General features: G+C 45.3%; 1 non-coding gene across 1 annotated transcript; it reads right to left on the bottom strand.

The window, feature by feature from the left end:
- Positions 1–23,031: 23,031 nt before the first annotated feature.
- On the bottom strand, positions 23,032–23,222 carry LOC143990452 (U2 spliceosomal RNA). Its single transcript, XR_013277343.1, has one exon. It is a non-coding gene; the product is annotated as a U2 spliceosomal RNA (small nuclear RNA).
- Between the last annotated feature and the right edge of the window lie 3,294 nt (positions 23,223–26,516).

Below are 26,516 nucleotides of genomic sequence, written 5' to 3'. Positions count from 1 at the left end.
GTGCTACGGTACATAGGCTTGAGTGCGGTACAGTCTGCTGTTCTGTAAGGACCGCTATCGGTCCACAATAGATAGGGTTGACGTGCACCACTGCTGACCGCTGCCCTATACTGCAGCAGTCCTTCAGCGGTATAGGGACTGACGTACAGTCTGCTAAACACTAATACACAACCTGCTTGGTCCACAAAAGTTCTTATAAGGACTGGTAACTTGGTATAGGGTGCTACGGTACATAGGCTTGAGTGCGGTACAGTCTGCTGTTCTGTAAGGACCGCTATCGGTCCACAATAGATAGGGTTGACGTGCACCACTGCTGACCGCTCACCTATACTGCAGCAGTCCTTCAGCGGTATAGGGACTGACGTACAGTCTGCTAATCACTAACACACAACCTGCTTGTTCCACAAAAGTTCTTATAAGGACTGGTAACTTGGTATAGGGTGCTACGGTACATAGGCTTGAGTGCGGTACAGTCTGCTGTTCTGTAAGGACCGCTATCGGTCCACAATAGATAGGGTTGACGTGCACCACTGCTGACCGCTCACCTATACTGCAGCAGTCCTTCAGCGGTATAGGGACTGACGTACAGTCTGCTAATCACTAACACACAACCTGCTTGTTCCACAAAAGTTCTTATAAGGACTGGTAACTTGGTATAGGGTGCTACGGTACATAGGCTTGAGTGCGGTACAGTCTGCTGTTCTGTAAGGACCGCTATCGGTCCACAATAGATAGGGTTGACGTGCACCACTGCTGACCGCTGCCCTATACTGCAGCAGTCCTTCAGCGGTATAGGGACTGACGTACAGTCTGCTAAACACTAATACACAACCTGCTTGGTCCACAAAAGTTCTTATAAGGACTGGTAACTTGGTATAGGGTGCTACGGTACATAGGCTTGAGTGCGGTACAGTCTGCTGTTCTGTAAGGACCGCTATCGGTCCACAATAGATAGGGTTGACGTGCACCACTGCTGACCGCTCACCTATACTGCAGCAGTCCTTCAGCGGTATAGGGACTGACGTACAGTCTGCTAATCACTAACACACAACCTGCTTGTTCCACAAAAGTTCTTATAAGGACTGGTAACTTGGTATAGGGTGCTACGGTACATAGGCTTGAGTGCGGTACAGTCTGCTGTTCTGTAAGGACCGCTATCGGTCCACAATAGATAGGGTTGACGTGCACCACTGCTGACCGCTCACCTATACTGCAGCAGTCCTTCAGCGGTATAGGGACTGACGTACAGTCTGCTAATCACTAACACACAACCTGCTTGTTCCACAAAAGTTCTTATAAGGACTGGTAACTTGGTATAGGGTGCTACGGTACATAGGCTTGAGTGCGGTACAGTCTGCTGTTCTGTAAGGACCGCTATCGGTCCACAATAGATAGGGTTGACGTGCACCACTGCTGACCGCTGCCCTATACTGCAGCAGTCCTTCAGCGGTATAGGGACTGACGTACAGTCTGCTAAACACTAATACACAACCTGCTTGGTCCACAAAAGTTCTTATAAGGACTGGTAACTTGGTATAGGGTGCTACGGTACATAGGCTTGAGTGCGGTACAGTCTGCTGTTCTGTAAGGACCGCTATCGGTCCACAATAGATAGGGTTGACGTGCACCACTGCTGACCGCTGCCCTATACTGCAGCAGTCCTTCAGCGGTATAGGGACTGACGTACAGTCTGCTAAACACTAATACACAACCTGCTTGGTCCACAAAAGTTCTTATAAGGACTGGTAACTTGGTATAGGGTGCTACGGTACATAGGCTTGAGTGCGGTACAGTCTGCTGTTCTGTAAGGACCGCTATAGGTCCACAATAGATAGGGTTGACGTGCACCACTGCTGACCGCTCACCTATACTGCAGCAGTCCTTCAGCGGTATAGGGACTAAGAGTTTTGTCACAGGGTCATTTAAAAAATGACATGCAGAGGAAGAGGCAGGCCCTTCCGCAGGGGTGGTAGGGGTAGGGCAGGAGCAACAGGCTTGAGCCAAAGTGGGAAGTTGCAGAAGGTGCGTTCAATTACTTTAAAGGATGCACCAGACTTGGTTGAGTGGCTCGCTCAGCCTTACTCTTCTGCACCCTCCTCATCCTCTCGATCTGCACCCTCTTCTTCACTCTCTGCTATGTGCACCCCCAAAGACACTACCACCAACAACACGACCACCACCACCACCACCACATACCTTCCGCTTGAGTCACTGGAATTATTTTCCGATCCATATCAAGAGGACATTTCTGATGCGCAGCCACTCTTGGTATTGGATCAGGAAGAGGAGGTAGCAACAAGCGCTACTCAGCAGTCTGACGCCAGTACCCAGATCAGCCCAAGGAGGAGGTTGGTCCCCGGTGTTGCTGCCTACTCCGAGATCTCTACTTATAGCGGTGGGGAAGGTGACGTTGATGATGACGTGTCTAGTGATGTCACGTGGGTGCCCACAAGAGAGGAAGAGGAGGGGAGTTCAGAGGGAGATATGGACCAGCAGATAGGGAGGAGAAGCAGCAATGACTTACATTGCACAGCAGGGACAAAGCAGACTGCAAATGTATCAGGAGCGAGTCATCGACCATGTACGGTCACATCTGGCGCTCCCAGGACACCGGCACATGGCTCCGCAGTGTGGGCTTTTTTTAACGTGTCCGCTGCTGACAATAGCGTTGCCATCTGCAATCTTTGCAGTCAACGCGTTAGTCGCGGTAAGCCCAATACTCACCTAGGGACGACCGCCTTAAGAAGGCACATGAGCAGCCATCACCGAGCCCAGTGGGAGCAACGGAACACACAAAGCCACACTGCAGGCTCTCACCGTCCAGCCTCGTCTTCTACTTCTCCTTCTCCTCTCTCCTCACAATTGTCCTCCACTCCACCTTCCATCACGCCAAGCTCACATTTTTCTGCAAAAAGGCAGGCTTCCGTGGGCCTAATGTTTGAGCGTAAAAAAATGATGATGCCGGATAACCCTCTTGCCCAACGGTTGGCGGCTGGCTTGTCAGAACTCATAGCCCGCCAACTACTGCCATATAAACTGGTGGACTCGGAGGCCTTTCGCAAATTTGTGGCCATTGGAACACCACAATGGAAGGTCCCAGGAAGGAAGTATTTCTCAGAGAAGGGCATCCCAGAGCTATATGGCCATGTTCAGCGGCAAGTGAATGTATCTCTGGCACACAGTGTCGGTGCCAAGATACATCTGACCACAGACACGTGGTCTAGCAAACACGGGCAGGGAAGGTATATCAGTTTTACTGCCCACTGGGTGAACCTTCTGACGGCCGTCAAGCATGTAACCCGTGGCACCCGTGTAGATTTGGTTTTACCGCCACGGATTGCATGCAGGCCTGACTCTTCTTCTCCTCCTCCTACTCCATCCTCCTCCCTCTCCTCCTCAGCTGCCTCCTCCTTTTCCGCTGCTAGCGTCTCTTCCACTGCACCGCCCAAGCTCCCCAGAACCTATTCCACATGCCAGGTGAGACGTTGCCATGCCGTGCTGCGTCTGTTGTGCCTGGAAGCAAAGAGCCACACTGGCCCGGCACTCCTTTCAGCTTTGCGTTCACAGGCAGATGAGTGGCTAACACCGCTCAATTTGACAGTTGGTAAAGTGGTGTGTGACAACGGTGCCAATCTGCTTAGCGCATTGAAACAGGGCAAAATCACGCACGTGCCGTGCATGGCACACGTCTTAAACTTGGTCGTGCAGCGATTCCTTGTCAAATACCCTGGGGTCCAGGACATCTTGCGGCAGGCAAGGAAAATCTCGGCCCATTTCAGAAGATCTTACACGGCCATGGCTCGCCTTGCTGACATTCAGCGGCGACACCATCTGCCGGTCAGACGTCTTATTTGCGATTGCCCGACGCGATGGAACTCAACCTTCTATATGCTTGATAGGCTGCTCCAGCAGAAACGTGCAGTTAACGTCTACCTGTATGAACTCTGCGAAAGAAACGGTTCTGGGGAGCTGGGTTTTTTTTCACCGCGCCAGTGGCTGCTCATGCGCGACACATGCAGACTTCTGCGGCCATTTGAGGAGATCACCAAACTGGTCAGTCGCAGCCATGGCGCCATCAGTGACATGGTACCTTATGCCTTCTTTCTGGAGCGTGCATTGCGTCGTGTCATTGATCAGGCTGTGGAGGAGCAGGAGCGGGAAGATGAGGAAGTCGCAATGCTGGATGAATTCCCAGGGGGGGCTACTCTATCTGAGACAAGTCAACAACAGGAGTCTGATGAGGAGTCAGAGGAGGATGGTGCCGGGGCGGATGAGCAGGAGCAAGAAGAGCATGCTTTAAACCTTTCTGGGATCCCTGTTGTGCGAGGATGGGGAGAGGAGAATGAAGAGGACGACATTATCCTGGATGATGAGCAGGAGCCAGGCCACCACACCGCTTCCACTTTAGTGCAAATGGGGGCCTTCATGCTCCAGTGTTTTAATAGGGACCCCCGTATAAAAAGCATGAGGGTCAAGGACCAGTACTGGGTGGCAACGTACTTAGACCCCCGGTACAAACACAAAATGGCGGAAATGTTACCGCCGTCGCAGAGGGCTGTCAGAATGCAGCACTTCCAGGCCTTGCTTCGAGAAATGCTGCATTCTGCTTTTGCGTGCGCTGGCAGAGGAGCAATTCCCACTCCCAGAGAAGGATTTGCGGGTACCAATCCAACAGCGCCTGCAAGAAGAGGCCGGTTTGAAGATGTGTTGGTGACTTCGGATATGAGGTCATTCTTTCAGCCGACCCATCGACAGGTGTCATCCGGATCCAGCATCAGGGAACGCCTAGACCGTCAGGTGTCCGACTACATTGGGTTAACGGCCGATGTGGACGCTCTGAGGAGTGATGAACCCCTAGACTACTGGGTGGGCAGGCTTGACCTCTGGCCAGAGCTTGCCCAATTTGCAATCGAACTGTTGGCTTGCCCCTCATCCAGTGTCCTGTCCGAAAGGACGTTCAGCGCAGCAGGGGGGATTGTGACCGATAAGCGTACTCGCCTAGCTCACCACAGTGTTAACTACCTCACATTTCTAAAAATGAATGAGGCATGGATCTCGGAGGAATTCAACACATGTGACCAGTAGACCATGTATATGTCTATAAACTATTTTTTTAATCAAGCACACAGACCTTCTTAATTCATTTGGCTCACTTCCTTGACCCAAAAAAGCACACCGTACTATATGCCCCTACCCTCCTCTTTGAAGAGGTTGAGCGGTGTCATATTTCTACTGGGGCTGCTTATGATATCCCTGTGCTGTGCTGACTTCCTCCTGGGGGTTCTTATTATGAAGGGATCACACTATCCCTGTGCTGTGCTGACTTCCTCCTGGGGGTTCTTATTATGAGGGGATCACACCATCCCTGTGCTGTGCTGACTTCCTCCTGGGGCTGCTTACGGTGCTGCTGTCAGTGCTGTATGTCACGGTGCTGCTGTCAGCGCTGTATGTCACGGTGCTGCTGTCAGCGCTGTATGTCACGGTGCTGCTGTCAGCGCTGTATGTCACGGTGCTGCTGTCAGCGCTGTATGTCACGGTGCTGCTGTCAGCGCTGTATGTCACGGTGCTGCTGTCAGCGCTGTATGTCACGGTGCTGCTGTCAGCGCTGTATGTCACGGTGCTGCTGTCAGCGCTGTATGTCACGGTGCTGCTGTCAGCGCTGTATGTCACGGTGCTGCTGTCAGCGCTGTATGTCACGGTGCTGCTGTCAGTGCTCTGTATTACGGTGCTGCTGTCAGATGCCTCTATCACGGTGCATGTGTCATTCCGGTATGTCACGCTGCTGGTGATCATCTCCTGCACCCTCTTCTTTGCCTACCCTGGTCCCTGACCTTCCCTCTCCTCCATTGCCTTCATTAGCTCCATAGTCCTGAATTGTTAGAACAATTTCCCAAATAAAATAAAAATGCTTGTAGTTATCGATCCCAAATTCACCTCATACATGTATTATGTCATTGTCCAGATGGTGGGACTACGTTTTACCCCCTAATAATTACCACGTGGCCGCAAATTCGACATGAAGGTTTGCAAAGTTCGCCTCCCATTGAAGTCAATGGGGCCCGCGGCGAACGGTCGGTTTCGCGAACGTTTGGGTCCGTTCGCATTTCGCGTTCGCGAAACGTCCCGTCGGAAGTTCGTCCATCACTAATCTTTAATACACTGCTTACAGGTAAATTAAAATACTCCACAGGAGTATGTAGAATATGCAGCATGAACTTCATATTTATATTTAAATGTATGAAACATTTTGTCATCCTCATTCCCCTTATGTGTTTCCTGCAGGCAGACTATTGCAGGATCATAGAGTTCAATTAGTTTTTACCACACATCTCTTTTTGTTATCCCCCAATCCTCTGACATTCCATAACATCACTTTCCTTGTACTTGTCATCTTGCATCAAAAAAAGACAAGAATAAGAACAAAGAATGAGAGTCTATGGGGCATAGCAGAGACCCCCTAAGGGTAGGAGAGGGGGAGAGAGAGGGAGCCAAGAGGGACAGATGAGGAGGAGGAGATGGGAGAGTATAGAGAAGATACAAAAATATCATTAAAAAAACAAAACAAACAAAAAACACACACCACCCACCCTTGTAACCACCCCCCCTCCCCCCATCCTCCTTCACTACATAAAGTCCTACTACTTCCATCCCCCTTTCCCCCTCCCATCTCACTTCAATCTGTATCTGTACACTACCATTCCGAGCTGAAAGTCCTTTCCTTCCGATCAGCTACAACAACATACTTCTTCATACTTCAACATACCCATACAGGGGGCCCACTGTAGCCATTTCCAACGTTACATCTGTACCATTATAGCTACCCAGATGGGGGAGGAGGAGTAAGACCCCCCCCCCTCCATGGGAAATAAAAAAAATTTAAAAAAAGCTCCGGAGGTGAAAAATCCCCCTCTCACCCCGGCTTCTCTTGTCTACTCTTCAATCATCATTTCCAATCTACTCCTGCCTCCTATCCAGCCACGTATTAATTGCATCTGGTGTATCAAAAAATGTAACTCTATCCCCATCTGTAATACATAATTCGGCCAGAAACAACATTGCATATTTAATCTTTAGTGCAAATAATCGCCGCTTAACTTTCTTAAATTTCGCCCTCTGCTTCTGTACTTCTACCGAGAAGTCTGGGTAGAAGGACGCTTTCTTGCCATTATACTCAATTCTGCCTCTCTGTCTTGCTTTAGACAATATATTATCTCTATCTTGGCAGTTTAATAATCTAATAATAATTGACCTGGGTCTACCTCCAGCGGAGGGGGCATGACTTGTTATACGATGTGCTCGCTCTATTGCAAACATTTTGGAGAATCTCTCCCCCCCAAAAATGTCCATTAACCATTTTTCAAAAAATGTAACCGCTCATTGGCCGCCCTCTTGATCCAGTAGACCTAGTATACAGACATTATTGCATCTTTGTCTATTCTCCATTTCTTCCATTCTTTGAGTTTGATCCCTTATCTGTGTTTTTATCAAATGTGTATCCTTTTTTATCAACGATATTGAGTCCAATTCTCCTACTCTCATTTCCACCGCAGTAGTTATTTCACATATTTTCTGATTCTCATAGTTACGATATCTTTTTTTAGCTCTGATATCTGATTTTTTAATAACAGGGAATTATTACAGGCCTGTACTGCCATAAGAAAGTCTCTCAAGGTTGGTTCCTCCATTACGGGGGAAGGGGGGGGGGGGGGTATTCCGCTGTATATTTACATCTTTATTTGTGTTTCGTCTATTTCTTGTCTGTTCATCTCATAATCTGGTGTCTCTACATCCACTTGAGTCTGTTACAGATACCACAGACGTATTTGCAATCGATCTCCCCTCCAACCCCCATGAGACTCGTGGGATCTGTGATGTCTGTACGGTTTCATGCTCCATCTGCAATTTTTTTCCATTGTGTCCAGATTTACCAGTAGTTCACTACTTTCCTTCACAATGGGTTTTTGTTTGATTGAGAGAGTCTATTCCTTGATTAGCTAGGTTTCCTATAGGCCCTTTTTTCTGCTCTTTCTGACTTTTCATGGATTGTTTTTTATCTGGTCCTACTATATAAGACTTCTCAATCATTTTCAATGCTTTCTCCATTTCTGCTTCCTGTTCCCTCCTCCTTTGTTGTGTCCTATTCTACTGTGGTTTCATTGTAGAAAAAAAGATCACTCTACAAAGACAAATGTCTTGCCTTTATCGCCGCTCTTTTTTTTTTTTTTTTTTTTTTTTAAACTATCAAATGATCTACAACTCTTATAGTTTTTAGCAGTTATGATTCATGCCACATAACACCTGTTCAGTTGATAGTAGTAAACTATGGTAGCTAGCTATTAGCATTAAAATATTTGATAAGATCAATACACGTGATATAATCTCCTCATATATCAATTAATCCATTCATCTTGTGTACAGTTGCAAATATTAAGTCATCCCAATAATCACAGTATGGTATCCAGGGCCATTGTTGGATATCATGGGGCCCCGTACAGCCTACCTGAAAATATCAAAATTATATTTTTGCTAAAAATACACTAAAATCATTATTAGCGGGCACAAGGTAAATAATTCCTGCTAAATCTAAAGGATAAAACTGTATTGAGTGAATAAAGCACTGTGTGAATGAGGTGTTGGGTCTCATTCACATGGGTGCTGTGGCCTGCACAGTGTCAGTTGGTGGTTTATGTGGCTGGAGCTGTGGGCACACAGCCATAGGTCCTAATTTGTCAAGCATGTGGGTGCAGGTGTACGGCCGTGAACACAGACCATGTGCATTTATGACCACTCACCCAGACCTGCACACCTATTAGATTAAATCCTGTGGCTGTGTTCATACAGCTGCTGTGTCCCCATAGTGTAACAGATGGATCCAGCCACAGGAACAACCCACTCTTTCATGTTGCTGTAACAGCCAGAGCACCTGTGTGAATGGGACATTGTTTACAATATATTTTTTCGACAGTCCATTCATTTCAATGGGCTGCCTAAAAAGTGGGAGTGCGTGTTTTTTTTTTTCAATTGAGTTGTTGTGGCAGCTGGGCACATCTGCAGAGAGTAGTGTGTTTGCTTGCAGTGCAAGGAAAATGCATGCTCTTGCATGTATTCCTGCACCACAAGTGGTGTGAACAATCCCTAAGGCCCCTTTCACACTGGGGCGGTGCGGGCGTCGGCGGTAAAGCGCCGCTATTTTTAGCGGTGCTTTACCGTCGTTTTAGCAGCGGTCTGCGGGCGCTAGCGGGGTGGTTTTAACCCCCGCTAGTGGCCGAGAAAGGGTTAAAACCGCCCGCATAGCGCCGCTGCAGCGGCGCTATGCCGGCGGTATTGCCGCGCTGTCCCATTGATTTCAATGGGTAGGAGCGGTATAGGAGCGGTGAATACACCGCTCCTTCACCGCTCCAAAGATGCGGCTAGCAGGACTTTTTTCACTGTCCTGCCAGCGCACCGCTCCAGTGTGAAAGCCCTCCGGCTTTCACACTGGAGTGAAAGGGGCCGTTTTTTTTCAGGCGCTACACAGGCGCTATTTTTAGCGCTGTAACGCCTGAATACCGCCCCAGTGTGAAAACAGCCTAAAGGTTTTTCTAGGTAAGGGAATGGGACAGACCTGGAAGTGTAAAAGCAATTGGACTAGCAGCGGAATTCAAAAAAGCATTAGGAATCTTATAATATTGCTATATATGGATTGAATAAGTTTGTAAAAAAACTATATAAGAAAAAGGGCAGACTTTGTGGGCATATCGTGAGGCAGTAAGTTCTATAAAAATATATACGCTTTATTACAAAATCATTAAAAACCTATGACAAAACAGACAACACCCTATAGCTTGACAAGGTCAACAGATAATCTATAAAACAGTCATGGATGTATGGATTATTATTATACAGGATTTATATAGCGTCAACAGATGTGCAGCGCTTTACAACATGGGGGCAGATGGTACACTTAAAATACAAATCAATACAGAGGAATCGGAGGACCCTGCTCATTAGAGTTTACAATCTAGAAACGAGGGTTAAGTGGAACAAAAAGTAATAACTGTGGGGAATAAACTGATGGAGAAAATTAAAAAACAGTTGTTAGGTGTGGGTAGGGTAGGCTTCTCTAAAGAGAAGGTTTTTTACGGATCATATAAAAGCTAGTAGAGTAGGAGATATTTGGATAGATTGGGGTAAGGCATTCCATATGATTGGAGAGGCTTTGGAAAAGTCCTGGAAGCGAGTATGGGAGGAGGTGATGAGGGAGCTAGAGAGCAGGAGGTCTTTAGAGGAATGAAGAGAACGAGTAGGTTGGTATTTGGAGACTAGGCTAGTAATGTAACTGGGGGCTAAGTTGTGGATGGCTTTGTAAGTAGTTAGTATTTTGAAATTAATTTGCTGGGTAAATGGAAACCAGTGGAGGGATTGACAGAGAGGAGTAGCATACACAGAGCGATTGGTAGGGTGGATGAATCTGGCAGCAGCATTCATGATGGATTTAAGGGGTGATGGACTATGTAAAGGTAATCCAGTGAGAAGGGAGTTGCAGTAGTCGAGGCAAGAGATGACCAGGTAGTGAGTTAAGAGCTTTGTTTTGTCATTGCTCAGAAAGGGGCATATTTTGGAGATTAATCTTTTGAAATGCATATGAAAAAGGATCCATAACAAAGAAAACAATGTGTGTATGTATTAGACGGTTAGATCATTGAATTTCTCCATGCTTGCTTGTAAATACGTTTCCCAATTTGATAGCATCCTCAGGACATACTGGTTAGGTGCTGATACAAAATTAAAAATATACACATCTTTAACCACTTGACCACTGGGCACTTAAACACCCTTAATAACCAGACCAATTTTCAGCTTTCGGTGCTCTCACATTTTGAATTACAATTACTCAGTCATGCAACACTGGACCTATATGAAATTTTTGTCCTTTTTTTCACACAAATGGAGCTTTCTTTTGGTGGTATTTAATCACCACTGGGTTTTTTATTTTTTGTGCTATAAAAGAAAAAATACAGAAAATTATGTAAAAAGAATTTTTCTTCGTTTCTGTTATAAAATTTAGCAGATTAGTAATTTTTTCTTCATAAATTTTGGCCAAAATTTATACCACTACATATTTTTGGTAAAAATAAGTACAAATTGGTGGATATTATTTGGTCTTTGTGAAAGTTATAGAGTCCACAAGCTATGGTGCCAATATCTGAAAATTGATCACACCTGAAGTACTGATGGCCTATTTCAATTCTTGAGACCCCAACATGCCAGAAATGACCCCTTTTTGGAAAGAAGACATTCCAAGGTATTTAGTAAGAGGCATGATGAGTTTTTTGAAGTTGTCATTTTTTCCCACAATTCTTTGCAAAATCCAGATTTTTTTTTTACTTTTTTTTTCTTTTTCACAAAATTGTCATATTATCAGTTTATTTCTCACACAGCATATGCATACCACAAATTACACCCCAAAACACATTCTGCTATTACTCCCGAGTATGGTGATACCACATGCGTGAGACTTTTACACAGTGTGGCCACATACAGAGGCCCAACATGCAGGGAGCGCCATCAGGCATTCTGGAGCACCCAGGACAATTCTGACATTTCTCTCCTACATGTAAAAATCATCATTTATTTGCTAGAAAATTACATAGAATCCCAAAACATTATATATATATTTTTTTTAGCAAACACCCTGGAGAATACAATGGTGGTCGTTGCAACTTTTTATCTCGCACGGTATTTGCGCAACAATTTTTCGAATGCTTTTTTTTTGGGAAAAAAAACAGTTTTGTGCTTAAAAAAAAAAAAAACAGTAAAGTTAGCCCAATTTTTGCATAATGTGAAAGATGAAGTTACATCGAGTAAATCGATACCTAACATGTCACTCTTCAAAATTGCACAGGCTCGTGGAATGGCGCCAAACGTCGCTACTTAAAAATCCCCATAGGCAGGAGGCGCATGCGCGGCAGCTCGATGGACGGACGCTTCCCCTGAGAGCTCCGCTCCGCTCCAGCCGTATACACCCGCCAGAGCGAACATCAGCGGAAGAAGGCCGGCCGGATCGCTCCACCGCCCGCACGAAGCTCCGGGGATCCCGTTCGTATGCCCGGCGGCTCCGTCAGACGGGATTTATCCCGTCAACTTGACCCCGGAGCTCAGGCCTCAGATCGTGCCAAGATGGCGGCTGCCATTTCCCCGCGAGGCCTACCTCAGAATCCAGGCCAATCCGCCGCGGATATGCAAAGCTGGGACCCACCAACGGAGGGACATCATCCTCAGACTGTGAGTGATAATCTGGCTCAGCCATTTCTGTCCCCTGCGTCCACAGAGTCGCTATTGAGTAGAGTGCTGGATGGGCCCCCCACCTCCCCCATGGAGGACATCATCAATACCCCTGAACACCATAGTACTCGCCCTAATACTGCCCTGCATTCTCCTCATGATCTATCTTCTGATGAACACCTTTTCTGAGATGTTGGCCAGAGGATTGGCCCAAACTGCTGCTCAAATTACATCCACCATTCAGGCTGATCTTCTCCATTTGGGAACCAGAATTGAAGCTATTGAATTTAAAACAGACCAAATGGCAGCTGTGGCTAATCAAAATACTGACAGGATCCAGGACCTACATGAACAACTGGACTTTGCATACTCGAAAATAGATGACCTCGAGAATAGATCTCGCAGATACAATTTTAGGCTCAGAGGCCTCCCGGAGTCATTTAAAGACACGGACAAGATTATTCGTGCGTTTATCAAAACTCTGATCCCTGACATTCCTGACCATCGCCTGGAGCTGGACCGAGCCCATCGAGCTCTTCAATCCCCACGACAAGATGGCCTTCCTAGGGACATTGTGGTGAAACCTCATTTCTTTGGTGTAAAGGAGGAGGTCATGCGCAAAGCCAGAGTCACCGAAAACCTTTCCATCCAGGGTCACCCGATACAACTATTCGCTGACCTTTCACCGTACACAATACAGCAACGGAGATCACTCAAGCCCCTCTTACAAGTCCTGATGCAAAAATCAATTACTTACAGATGGTCCTTTCCATTGCGCCTGAACTTCTCATTTCAGAACAAACCTTACAGCTTCTCCAACTTAGTGGAAGGGGAACGCCTCTTTCTTCGACTGGGCCTTATATCCCATTCTCCAGCTTCGACACCTGATACAAGGAACCCGACGTCGGCCAAACGTCCTCCTCCTTCTAGCCCCATCCAGCCTCTATGGCAAAAGCAGCAAGCAAAACGCTCTAAAGACGGTCGTCCACCTTAAAGCGAACTCAAAAACTCTTCTTTTTGATTTTATTGACAGGGCGTGCTCATTTTTCAGCCCCAGTTCTTCCGGTGGTTCATTTTAGTATCCTCAGAATTTTTTTGTTTCTGTTTTTTATGTGTTTTTTTTTTTTCAACATGTTTCAGGCCCCTCTCTTCCCATATCCCCCTGTTTTAGGCGTAATGGCTGGAGCGGCTGCACTTCGCCTCCCTGTGATCCAGAGTGAGCCCCTGATTGTTTTCCTGGGCCCACCTGGAGACCAATTTTGATCCTCCCTTGGGTAGACCCCAGGGCAGGGAGATCCTAGGGGCAAGGACGGCGGCTGTCCTACCCCACATGAGATCTTGATTAACACCTAAGCCGCACCCTTTTTGATTTTTGGTGCTTATTGTTTTTTTTTTTTTTTTTATCTCTTCATCTACTTAATTTACTTTTATTGTTGTTTACTTAACATAATTTTGTTATTTTCTTTTTTCTCCTTTTTCACTATTGTTGCTAATCCAGAAAGGAGTTACTCATACCCGATGCTTGTTCTCGCAGGATTTTATTGTTCTACTATATGTTTGAATGACCAGACTGTCAACACTAACCTATGTTTTTTTTCTCTTATAGTTTCTTTTTCCTTCCTCTTCTCCTTCTTCTTTCGTGTCGGTGGGACACCCTGCACCGTGGTTGCTGACCACCAGATGTTCCCTGTTAGCCCGAGGTCTGCACCTTTTGAGCTCTTCCGTTCCCTACTATTAGGTTCGGTAAGGTCTATAATGTTGATGTTGCGTGTTGCTCCCCTTCTGATCGATGCATTCTGACACTACTAATCCGGTCCCACTAAAGATTGCCTCTCATAATGTCCAAGGGATGAACTCGCCTGTTAAAAGGCGCAAATTGTTCAACCACTACAGTTCCCAGGGACTTGACATACTCCTTCTACAGGAAACCCATTTCCCATCTTCCTATAACCCTCCCTTCATGCATGGCTCATACCCTCAGTTTTTTTTATCCAATGCACAGAATAAGACGAAGGGAGTAGCCATCTGTTTCAGAAAACATCTAAAATTTTCCCCTTCAGAAGTGGTGAGGGATCAATTAGGCAGATATATTTTGGTTAAAGGCACGATAGACGGCGTACACTACTCCGTAGTCTCTTACTACACCCCTAATAAAGGCCAGGCTTCCTTTTTTGCCTCCATGATGTCCTCCATCGGCCCTCAGCTGGAAGGTAAAGTTATTATGGGTGGCGACACGAATATTCCTTTCGATCACTCTCTGGATAAATCAGGCTCTGGCAGCCCTAATACACGGAGGCCCCCAAAGCAAAGTACCAAAATAGCCTCTTCTCTTCGGGCCCTGGGCCTGGTGGACATTTGGAGGGAATTAAACCCAAGATCTAAAGATTATACACACTACTCTGCCCCTCATCACCTCTATTCTAGGATAGATCATATATTTATTCAATCACAAAACATTCCTGAGGCCCAGAAAGCAGTCATCAGGGACACCTCCCTTTCCGACCACTCTCTAGTTGTTCTTTTTCTACTTCGTTCTCATACCTTTCCCAAGCATTTCACCTGGAGGCTTAATGAAAGCATTTTAAGTGATCCGGCACAATGTGAAATCCTTGGGCACGAAATCTTAGAATATTTCCGCATCAATAATACTGCATCTATATCCCCAGACACCCTCTGGGCCGCCCATAAGGCGGTGATTAGGGGGAAAATTATTCAGGTCACCTCACGACTAAAGAGAGAGAGAGCAGCGGTTGTTTCCGACCTCCAAAGGTCATTTCAAGCACTCAGTAAATCTCATAAACGAAACCCCACCAAGGATTCTTTGGAATCCCTTGAATCCACTCGAGTAGCCTTAAATCTAGCTTTAACCACGGAGGCTGAAAAACAGCTTCGCTGGTCTGGTGCCTGTTTTTATTCCCAAAAAGACAAGATTGGTACTAAACTGGCGGCGAAATTGTCCCCTAAACCTCGATCTGTTCACTTCCCTAGGATACGCATGCCAACTGGAGATCTAACCCAAAACCCATACAAGATCATGAAAGCATTTCAGGAATACTACACCTCACTCTATAAAAAAGACACTATTGACTCTCCTACTCACACAGTTGATTTTCTGAGTAATCTTCCTCTGCCGAAACTCTCTAAGGAACACTCTGATCTCATGGATAGCCCGGTTATGGAGGCGGAAGTTATTCAGGTTATTAAACAGCTTAAAACACACTCAGCTCCAGGACCTGATGGTTTCTCGGTAGCATACTATAAAAAATTTTCAACTCAACTCATCCCATATATGGTCCGATTTTTCAACCATATTAGATCCGAATCTCCCCTGGATGGAGCCCTGAACCTGGCCTATATCTCAGTCATTCCCAAACCGGGCAAAGATGCATCTTTAGTATCTAATTATCGCCCGATCTCTTTAATAAATAACGATCTCAAAATCCTGACGAAGGTTTTAGCCAATAGGCTCTCTTCTTATATAGCACTTTACATCCACAAAGACCAGGTGGGCTTCATCCCGGGGAGACAGGGACCAGACCAAATTCGGAGAGCAATTGATATTATTTCCCTTCTCAATTCACAATGGGACAGTGGCCCTCAGCAAGCAGGCTATCTCCTCTCCATTGATCTACAAAAGGCATTCGACACAGTAACCTGGCCCTATCTTTTCAAGGTCCTGGAGCACTGGGGTTTTGGTCCACGATTTTTGGGGATTTTGCGAGCTTTGTACTCGAACCCCCTTGCCCGGGTTCGTTTGCAAGGCTGTTATTCTGACCCTTTCCCCATAGAAAAGGGGACAAGACAAGGTTGCCCACTTTCCCCCATCCTTTTCGCTATCGCCATTGAGACATTGGCCATAGCGATCAGGCATAACCCTAACATTAAAGGTGTTCTTTGCGGGGGACAAGAGCACAAATGCGCACTATTTGCGGATGATATCCTCATGTTCGTTACTTCCCCACTAATCTCTACGCCCAATATACTCTCCCTGCTTGACCAGTTTAGTCAAATTTCAGGACTCCATGTTAATGTCTCTAAATCCATAGCCTTAAATATCACGGTTCCTCCTGAGTTACTACAGAATATTAAGAACCACTTTCCAATTCATTGGTGCACATCACATTTCCCATACCTAGGAATCAACCTCACGCCGAAATTCAAAACCCTTTTCTCTGCGAACTTCCCAGCTGCCTTTAAATCACTCACTGCTGACCTGTCTTCCTGGTCCAAATTCGAGCTTTCTTGGCTAGGACGCATTAATTCCATAAAGATAACTTTCCTACCACGTATCCTATACCTATTTAGGGCTCTCCCTATTCCAATTCGCAAATCGCAGTTAAATAAAATCCAATCCAGCATACTACAATTTATTTGGGGTTCCAAAGGTAGGAGATGCTCTAAACATATCTTATATCGTCTTAAATCACAAGGGGGACTTGCCCTTCCTAATATATGGTGGTACTATCAAGCAGCGAGGCTTGCCCAGTTTTCCATTGTCTATACTCGGGGTACCAAACCTGACTGGGTTGCTATAGAGAGACAAGCAGTCCCTAGACACACGTTAGATTATCTCATCGGAGTTCCAACCAAAATGAGACCTCCAATTCTAGCCCCCACTCTCTCTCACTCCTTGTCCCTGTGCGACCTTATGTATAAAAATTCAGCCCTGATCTCTCCATTGCGCCCACTGACGCATATCTTTCATAACCCTAAATTCCCCCCTGGATTGAACATTTTTGCTTTCAAATGGTGGCTCAATAAAGGCTTATTTAGAATAGGGAATTTTTTCACCCCCTCAGGTCCCTTCTCCCTTTCCTATTGCCGCAAAAAATTGGAAATGCCAGATGAGGAGAGGTTCCGCTTTTCACAGATCTCACACTTCCTCCATTCTTTATGGCCGGATAAATCGATCCCCCTTAAAGTTACAAATTATGAAACGTGGTGTTCGGATGTTGTTGATCAGAGGGGAGGAATATCCATCATCTATTCATCCTTGGCCTCGGCTATGTCGAAACCTTCTTATGCCCAGGCTTGGGAGAAAGATCTAGACTTGCAATGGGAGAGCGACAAATGGTTCTCCTGCCTCCAACGGTCCTATAAGGGCATTATGAATGTGTCTCTGATTGAAGCTAGTCTCAAAATTCTTCTTAGATGGTACAGAGTTCCCTACCTTATTGCAAAAATTTATCCTGATGCATCTCCGTTATGTTTTCGACAATGTAATCATATTGGTACCCTACTCCATACCTGGTGGTCATGCCCACGTTTGAGGGGCCTTTGGAATAAGATCTTTGCTCTGCTACGCAAACTTACACGTGCCCAGATCCCCCAAACGCCAGATGTTGCATTATTAAATCCCAAAATTGAAGGCATTTCCAAATATTCTCAAGCGCTGATTTTTTTCATCCTCTTAGGCACGAAAATTACAATAGCTGCCCACTGGAAAAAAAACGACAGTTTCGTTCTCTGCGGTGAAAAATAAAGTTTCCTGGATCATGACACAGGAGAAAATAGTCAGTACCATACAAGACAAGAAGCGTAGGTTTGAGCTTATATGGGAACCCTGGGCCAAATATTGCCACATCCCACTTTACCCAGGTTACTCTTTCTCTAATTGATGGTTCTTTTGGGTGTCCCACCTTCTCTCTGTTTCTCTCCTCTTTCTCTTTTCTCCTTTCTTCTACTTCTTACCTTTTTCTTACTTTAGCTTACTTTCCCCTGCTCTCTTTTCTTTATTGATCTCTTTATCTCTCTTCTATTCTTGCTACTGTCTGGTCTATACCGGTTAGGTTTTTGGTTTTAACATGGTTAGTAACATAGTTTATTAGGTGGGAGGGGGGTATATCCCTCTAACTCCTTCCTCCATTATTATTTGGTTTGCGGTGCTGGGGCTTTTACATACTTAGTTATGCTACACTTTCTGTGGAAATAATTAAATAAGATGGCCCCCCGTCCTGTTGGCTGGGGAGTCATTGGAGATCCCATCTACTTTGCTTCCCATACTGGGGTGGAGCCTTGATAGCTAGCGGGGGGGATGGGCAGGGGGAATCCCCGGTCGCAGCAAGATCCCATAAGGGGCGGCTGGGGTGGTCTCTTGTTCTTTGCTCTACCGTGTTGCATTGAGGGTGGGTGGGGAAGGTTATTTCTCCCCTGGATGTTCCACCTCCTTGCTCCCCTTCACCCTGTTCTTTTGTATGACCTGTTTTCTAGCTTTTATGATATGGGATCTGACGAAAATCCAGCTCAGGCAGCTTATTTTCACTCCCACTCTAGCCTCATACGTGTACTGTTTTTTTTTTTTTTTGTTTTTGTTTCTTCTTGACGAACTGAGTAACATTTTTGGCCTTATGGCTGGTTAGTTATATTTCTGTAACCTGTTTCGCTTATCAAATTCATCCTGTACATTGATGTTTCTATTGCTTTGTACTGCTGTTATCAAAAAATAAAAAACTTTTGAAATTAAAAAAAATCCCCATAGGCGACGATAAAAATATTTTTTTACTGGTTATATATTTTGAGTTACAGAGGAGGTCTAGGGCTAGAATTATTGCTCTCGCTCTAACGTTCGCAGCGATACCTCACATGTGTGGTTTGAACACCGTTTTCATATGTGGGCGGGACTTACGTATGCGTTCGCTTCTGCATGCGAGCACATGGGGACGGGGGCGCTTTAAAAAAATATATATATTTTATTGTTCATTTTACTTTATTTTAGTTTGACATTTTTTTCCCCAAAAATAAATTTTTTGATCCCTTTTATTCCTATTACAAGGAATGTAAACATCCCTTGTAATAGGAATATGGCATGACAGGTCCTCTTTACAGTGAGATATGGGGTCAATAAGACCCCGCATCTCATCTCTAAGCTGGGAAGCCTGAAAAAAAAAAAAGATTCTGGATTTGATCGTATTGGCGAGTCGGTAGAAGCACCGGAGGGCGGCGGGAGGGGGGGTGTCTATGGCTGGGTATTGCAGGGTATCACCGACTATGGCTGGGTATCTCAGAGTATGGCTGGGTATCTCAGAGTATGGCGTTGCAGAGCATTGCAGGATATTGGAGGGTGTTGCAGAGCATTGCAGAGTGTTGCACGGTATTGGCGGGTGTTGCAGAGCATTGCAGAGTGTTGCAGGGTATTGGTGGGTGTTGCAGAGCATTGCAGAGTGTTGCAGGGTATTGCAGGGTAATGGCAGGGTATTGCAGAGCAATGGCAGGGTATTGCAGAGCAATGGCAGGGTATTGCAGAGCAATGGCAGGGTATTGCAGAGCAATGGCAGGGTATTGCAGAGCAATGGCAGGGTATTGCAGAGCAATGGCAGGGTATTGCAGAGTAATGGCAGGGTATTGCAGGGTATTGCAGGGTATTGCAGGGTATTGCAGAGTAATGCAGAGTATTGCAGAGTAATGCAGAGTATTTGCAATGAATTCAGGGGTTCATTTTCGGTGAGCAGCGATGTGGGCACTGCAGATGCAGCCCACATCGCTGCTGACACCGATCTCTTCCCCCTCCGCTGTTCCGATCAGTACAGAGAGGGGGAGGGAGGAACCGGCGTCATAACATGACGCCGGTTTGTTTACAAGTGATCGCTCCGTCATTTGACGGAGCGATTACGTGGTAAATGGCCGCTATGAGCAGCCGTTTACCGTGATCCGTGATGCCACAGGACCCGGCGGTCACGGATGCTCTCGAGTGCGCGCCCCAGGGGGCGCGCGAGAGCGGAATTCTGGGAGGACGTCATATGACTGCCTCCCAGAGTTAAGAAACCGCCCTGTAGCCGTCATTTGGCTATAGGGCGGTTATTAAGTGGTTAAATTCAAATTTCGATCTGCTGGAAGGATTAATCTTGATTCCTATTGTGTTATATGTGATTTGACTCTATACCTGGCTGCAAGGCCCATCAGGCAAGCATATATGTGTTGGTTTCAGCCTCATTGTTTTCTAACCAATGACAGCTCTTAATTCATTCCCTGGTCATCTCTCGCCTGGACTACTGCAACTCCCTTCTCACTGGATTACCTTTACATAGTCTGTTTTTCCAAAGATACAAATAGAAATATTATTGTTTAATGCTACATACTTAAAAACTCAATATTATGGATACTTATTTTTCCTGTACATTTTTGATTTTGTATCAGTACCTACCCAGTATGTCCTGAGGAAGCTAAGCTATCAACTTGCAAAACGTGTTGACAAGCATGCATGGAGGAGTTCATGGACCCAACTGTCTAATACTGTGTACATACATTGTTTTTTTTGTTATGGACCCTGTTTCATATACATTTCCGAAGATCCATACCTCCATGACTGTTTGATTGGGTATCTGTTTACCTTGTCAAGCTATAGGATGTTGTCTGTTTTGTCATCTTTAATGATATAGTAATAAAGAGTATATTACTTTTAGAACTTACCGCCTCAAGATATGCCTTCAAATTCTGCCTTTTTTTTTTTTTACAAACTTATTTAATCCTTCTATACTAACTTTGGATGTTGGCACAGTGGGGGATTTCCCTTTCTTATAGTATTTCTAGATCTGAACTGTAGGTAATGGGACACAATAAAGCCATTCTCAACTATAACCTATATAAACATACGGTATATAAATGAACATATATAGGTTGGGCCAACGGGAAAGATCAGACAATGGAGGAATACAAGAGTGAAGGACTGCAGAGAAACGGGCATAATCAGATATCGGGGAGAAGGATCGAAGCTTTAAGCTGAGATCCACCCATTAAAAAAAAAAAAAGCCGATCACTAGTGTCACCTACTTGTGCACAACAGTGCCACCTATTAATACCCACCACTGCTGCCAATCAGTGCCACCGATCAGTGCTGCCTATCAGTTTCACCCATCAGTGCAGCCCATCAGCGCAACCTATCATTGCCCATCAGTGCAGTCCATCAGTGCACATGAATGAAGGAGAAAAATTACCTGTTTTCAAAGTTTTATAACAAACTTTGAAACTATCGTTTTTTTTGTTTTTTTTATAGTAAAAATTAAAAAAAACAGCAGTGATTAAATACAACAGGAAAAAAAATCTACGTGTGAAAAGAAATTCTAAAAATGTAATTTGGGTACAGCGCTGCAGGACCACGCCATTGTCATTCAAAGTGAGAGAAAATTGGTCTGGGCAAGAGGGGGGTTTAAGTGTCCAGTAAGCAAGTGGTTAAACAAAATTACATATATACGGTAAATGTAAGTGTAGCGGATGATATTTTGGACAAAATGTCATACGCATGTAAATTTAGTTCTTGCCTCAGAACAATGGGGGTTCTGAAGGTTAATTATGTAGGTAGGCCTTAACACCAATCTGGCCAGGCTGTGTTTGGAAGTTCTGCCCGGTCATGTAAACAGTGAGGTGCACATGACGGGCCAGAACCAGGTCTGGTTGGGTGTTTAGGTATCAGCCTTCTCTGAGCCAATCAGTGGGAGTGTCGGGGCCCGCTGAGGAGTCTGGGAAAGGGTTCTTAAGGGGTGTGGGTCACGTGTCAAGAGAGAGGTGTTCGTGAGACCTGTGTGGTCTGTTCTGGTTCCAGGACCGGGGTAGCCTCGTGAGGGGTCCCGGTCACGGGGTGTTCGCCATCCCGCAACATGTTCCTGTTAGTGGCCCCTGATAGACCTGTCTGGTCTGGGGTAGGGATCCGTCTGTTCCCAAGTCTCAGAAACTGCTGGTCCGAGACGCAGTAACTGAGGGAGGATTCAAAGTGTCCGTGTGTTCTCGGCTTGGTGGGACACCCCAGCTCGTGGAAGTGACCGGGGGAGGACTCTTTGGAGGAGGGGCAGCAAGTGGCATCCTGACAAGTGCCTGGTTACTGAGTTGGGAAGGGCATTGGCGAATTCACACTTTTCCAGCACCATTGAGGAGACGGGAAACGTTCCAGGTATGGCGGAAAAAGGTTCCTGTTCACCCTTAGTTGATTGTTTAAGTTTGAGTCAACATGCTGACTGCCATGATCTCTGGCTAGAGATCTGTTCAGCCTTGAAGTACCCAGCTGTGAGTGGCTACTCTCTGGGTGGAAATAAAGACTTTGTTAGACCTGCAGTTCAAGGTGCCAGAGTTCTTCACCTGTGCCCCCTGTTCCCTAAGAGACTGTATTATTTGAAAGTTCTTATTGCAAATAAAACCTTTTAAAGAGGACTTCATCTGTGTTCAAGTCATTGGGTATCAACCCTGGGAACCCCTAGACATGGAAGAGCAGGCCAAGAGAAGGTAACTGATAAGCCCAATAAGTCAAGGCCGCCCTGCAATGGGTTATGTCCGCGGCAAAACAAAAACGAGGTACAGAATGCTATAAGATGATGTGGCAACAATCTAAATGTTGATTTTGATTTGACTATAAGGCGAGTGGCCAGAAATTGAGTAAGCTTGCATCGGCCATTGAACCTGCTGCTTTTTGACCAAAAATATGGAGTGTAATAACGCACATTAGCTGCTTAGTCGAAATGTGTCTACTTGCTGACTTCCTAGGTTTGGCTTCTTGCAACTACTGCCACTTCACCTGCTTCTTCCTGAGCAAAAAAATATTGAGCGAGCAAGGAAGGAGGAAGGGAGAAAGAAAGGCCAAGAACTGACACGAAGCAAAAAACACCAGTACACACAGGGGTTAAACGCAAGTTTATTGCAAAAATGAACAACATACAGACAGACAGCTTGTGATCAGCAAAAGTAACATTGCAAGTGAGTGAGCAAGCAAGCAAAAGGATGAGGAGAGAGGATGGAGGAGAATTTGCTGTTTGAATTCATTCTGTTTTTGGAAACTGCATAAGAGAGGGGTGCACCGGTCCTGGAGGTACTGCAATACCAGGTCGATGCGTGGAGTGGACAGAGCAAGCTCTTCTTCCATCTCCCTGTTCTAAAAATCCATTTAATATATGGTCCCCAGATAGGGGACGTATCAGATATTAAACTGATAAGAACAGATACTACACTTGATCTTAGCCAAAAGGCCGAGAAGCGATAACCCAATTATTCTCTTTTCCGAGCGAGCGGCGGCGACGACGACGATCGAAAAGGCAAAAGACAAAGTCTTGTTTGAATGATTATTCAACACAAATTTTGCACATAGTCCATGCCTAAACCATCTTTGAGGCATCATTTTACCCATACGCTGCTCTCTCTCAATTCATGTCATTCTACTTACGACGACTATCATCTCAAGGACTACAATTATTAAACGATATCTTAAACCTATCTTTCCTTTCAAAATTAATCTATCAACAATTACAGTTATTGCATCTATTTTTGTGTTCTCTATGTGCATATATGTATGGTGTATTGTAAAGGGACATATTTCGATAATTGTTCTTCCATTTTTCTCTTTTCTTTTTGGGCTTATATTGCTCCCAGTTACCATCCTAGGCACTCCTTGATCTTCCGGTCATCCTAGTTTCTCCCATGATCCGGAAAGCATGTTAAATTGACATCACCTTATCAGATAAGAATATAACAACAAAAAAAAGAATCGCTCATATCTTGGGTGGCCTAAGAGGGGATTGATATGAGGGCCATCCTAGCTGATATTCCATGTAATCTAGATTTCTACTCTATCACACTTCCCTATTGAGTCACTTTTCATTGTTAAAATATTTTTCCACACTATGATTATTCACATATCAATCCCTCTGGCTTCCCACCAAGGCTTCCACGTCTTTTCATATTTCTTTAAAGTCCGTTGATTTATATATAACGCTTTCTCTTTAAGAATTACCACATTCATGCTATTTATCCATTCTCTACAGGACGGAGGCGACACCGACAACCATCTTAGGGCAATCAGTTTCCTTGCCTGAAATAGGCCTCTCAGAACCACTGTCTGGCTGCTTCCCAGGTTTCCAACTCCTTCAACTAATCCAGGGAGACAATAATTCGCCTCCATCCTGGTGAAGGTTCCAAACACCCGATCAATGGTTTCTCTCACCTCCGTCCAGTAGCGGATCAACTTCGGGCATCTCCAAAACATTTGAATCATGTCTCCCTCCATGTCCCCACACCGGGGGCAGCTTGTGTCCGGCCGTCGAACAAATTGAAAAAGTTTACGAGGAGTACAATAAGTTCTATATAATAAGAACAGATGTGACAGCCTCTGAGAGGTAGAGAGTGATACCAACGGAGCCAGTTCAAGAATTATCTTCCATTGTATTTTGGAGATATCTCCCACATCTTTTTCCCACTTCCTCTTGTACATAGGGATCTCTATCCCTCCCATTCTCCCCTTGTTTATATGTGGGTATATTTTCGAAAATTAAACCGTTCCCTGTTTCTGCATTAATTATTTTTTGAAGAACTGGGATTGCGCTCCATTCTAAGGTCCTCCTTCTAAACTGCTCCTCCAGTGCGTGCCTGACCTGCAAATGCTTATAGAAGGATTTATTTGGCAGAGCAAAATAGTCTCTCAGTTCCTGAAAGGTTTTCAGTGCACCATCTTGGTATAGCTGAGCGATTTTATTCCACCTCTCTCCCATTCTCTTACTTTCCCCTTCTTCTGCAGTTCTCCCAATTTGCTATTCTTCCATAAGGGGGTATGCTCATTAAATCCTCTGTATTTTAATATGGTCTTCGCTGTGTCCCACACTCTCGTCATTAAACTCAATGTAGGGAGTCCTAATGGAAAGGATCCTGCCTCCAGAGCTTCCACTATTGAGTCATGTGGTGTGTTTTGTAGGAGCATTTTTCTCCCTGCCTCTCCCCCTTCTTAATTACACCCCTCCCCCATATACTGGAGTTGTGACGCAAGGAAGTAGCTAAAGGGATGTGGGAGCGCTACTCCTCCTTCCTGTTTTTGTAACTGCAAAGTACTCAGTCGAATTCTTGCCGACCCACCCTTCCAAATCAGTTCTCTGAGCACCATGTCTATCTTTTGAAACCAAATTTTATACAACCAAATTGGGGAATTATGCAATACATAGAGAAGCTGCGGCATCCATATCATTTTGATTAAATTACAGTGACCTGCCATAGATAATGGCAGGCGTTTCCACACTTTTGTCTTCCTCTTAAATTTATTCAGTAAAGGGATTTTATTATCTGCTGCGTACTGTTGAGGGTCTCTGAGTACGTTTTATTCCTAGGTATTTAAATTTACTTACTACTTGGATCTGGGTCACCTTCTCAGGCAAGGGGCTTCCCAGAGGGTGTACTGGCAGAAGGCTAGATTTTTCCCAATTTATCTTAAGTCCGGAAATTTGGCCAAATTTGTTGATAATGTCCATAGCTTTCTGAAGGGAATCCTGTGTATCACCAAGGAATAGCAGAAGGTCATCCGCGTATAATGCAATTTTTTTTTCCAAGTCTCCCCTTCTAAGACCCTTGACCTGAGCAGAAGACCGCAGGGCAATGGCCAGAGGTTTAATTGCAATGGCAAAGAGGAGGACACGCCCTTGTCTTGTCCCCCTCCCCAGTCTAAAATTGTCGGACTTTTCATTATTCACCTTTACTAATATATATATATATATATATATATATATATATATATATAGTGACAGTATGCGAGGTGAGGTCCTCGATAATGAGTATATTTCGTTTTATTGTAAGAGACTGAACCGGAATCTAGCCTGGGTTTTTCCTGCCTCTGTGGCAGACTTGGTTCCGGTCCAGGTGTAGTGGTCCTCTTGAGTCCATGCTCAGGTGGACTTTAAATGACCAGGAAGAGAGCACAGCAGGACTCTGGCCTGAGACTCAGAAGGAAATCTGAGAGAGAGGAGCTCTGTTTGTTTGGACTAAAAAAGTATTGCTTTACCATTATGTTTTGTGGGTGATGTGGATCAGCCCCACACCGTTTAGAGCAGTCTACTGTTTAGTTTAGCGCTGGATGACAAGGATTTACTTTACTATTTTTGTTTATTTTTATGACTTTGCAAACCACTTGTAAATAAAGCTGGCAACCCACCAGATTTTAAAGAAACTGCCTGCACGCAGACCTTCATTTTGAGAAAAGGTGATTCCCCACAAGCTAATCTCCCACATGTGGTGGACTCAGCGGGCACTTTCTAAAGATGGAGGAAGTGTTAAAGGCCTGTACATCAGTGGACCTACTCCAGCAACAAGCCACCCCATTCTCAAACGTTCGACCTGGCCAACCTCACCAGAAAGTGGTTGCAGCCAGAGACCTTACCGGGCCCTCAGGTAGTGGAGCATGTGGTAATGGACCATATCTGCGTGTGCTCCTTGCTGTTCTGAGGAAGTGAGTCCGACGGGGACCCCAAAACTGCTCCAATTGGTGGACCTAATGGAGAGGTACAGTGCTTCTGTGGACT

This window comes from Lithobates pipiens, unplaced genomic scaffold (genome assembly GCF_037356315.1).
Source record: "Lithobates pipiens isolate NorthernLeopardFrog02 unplaced genomic scaffold, aLitPip1_a1.2 Scaffold_18, whole genome shotgun sequence".
Taxonomy (NCBI): domain Eukaryota; kingdom Metazoa; phylum Chordata; class Amphibia; order Anura; family Ranidae; genus Lithobates; species Lithobates pipiens.
This window is presented reverse-complemented; position numbering and strand designations above follow the sequence as displayed.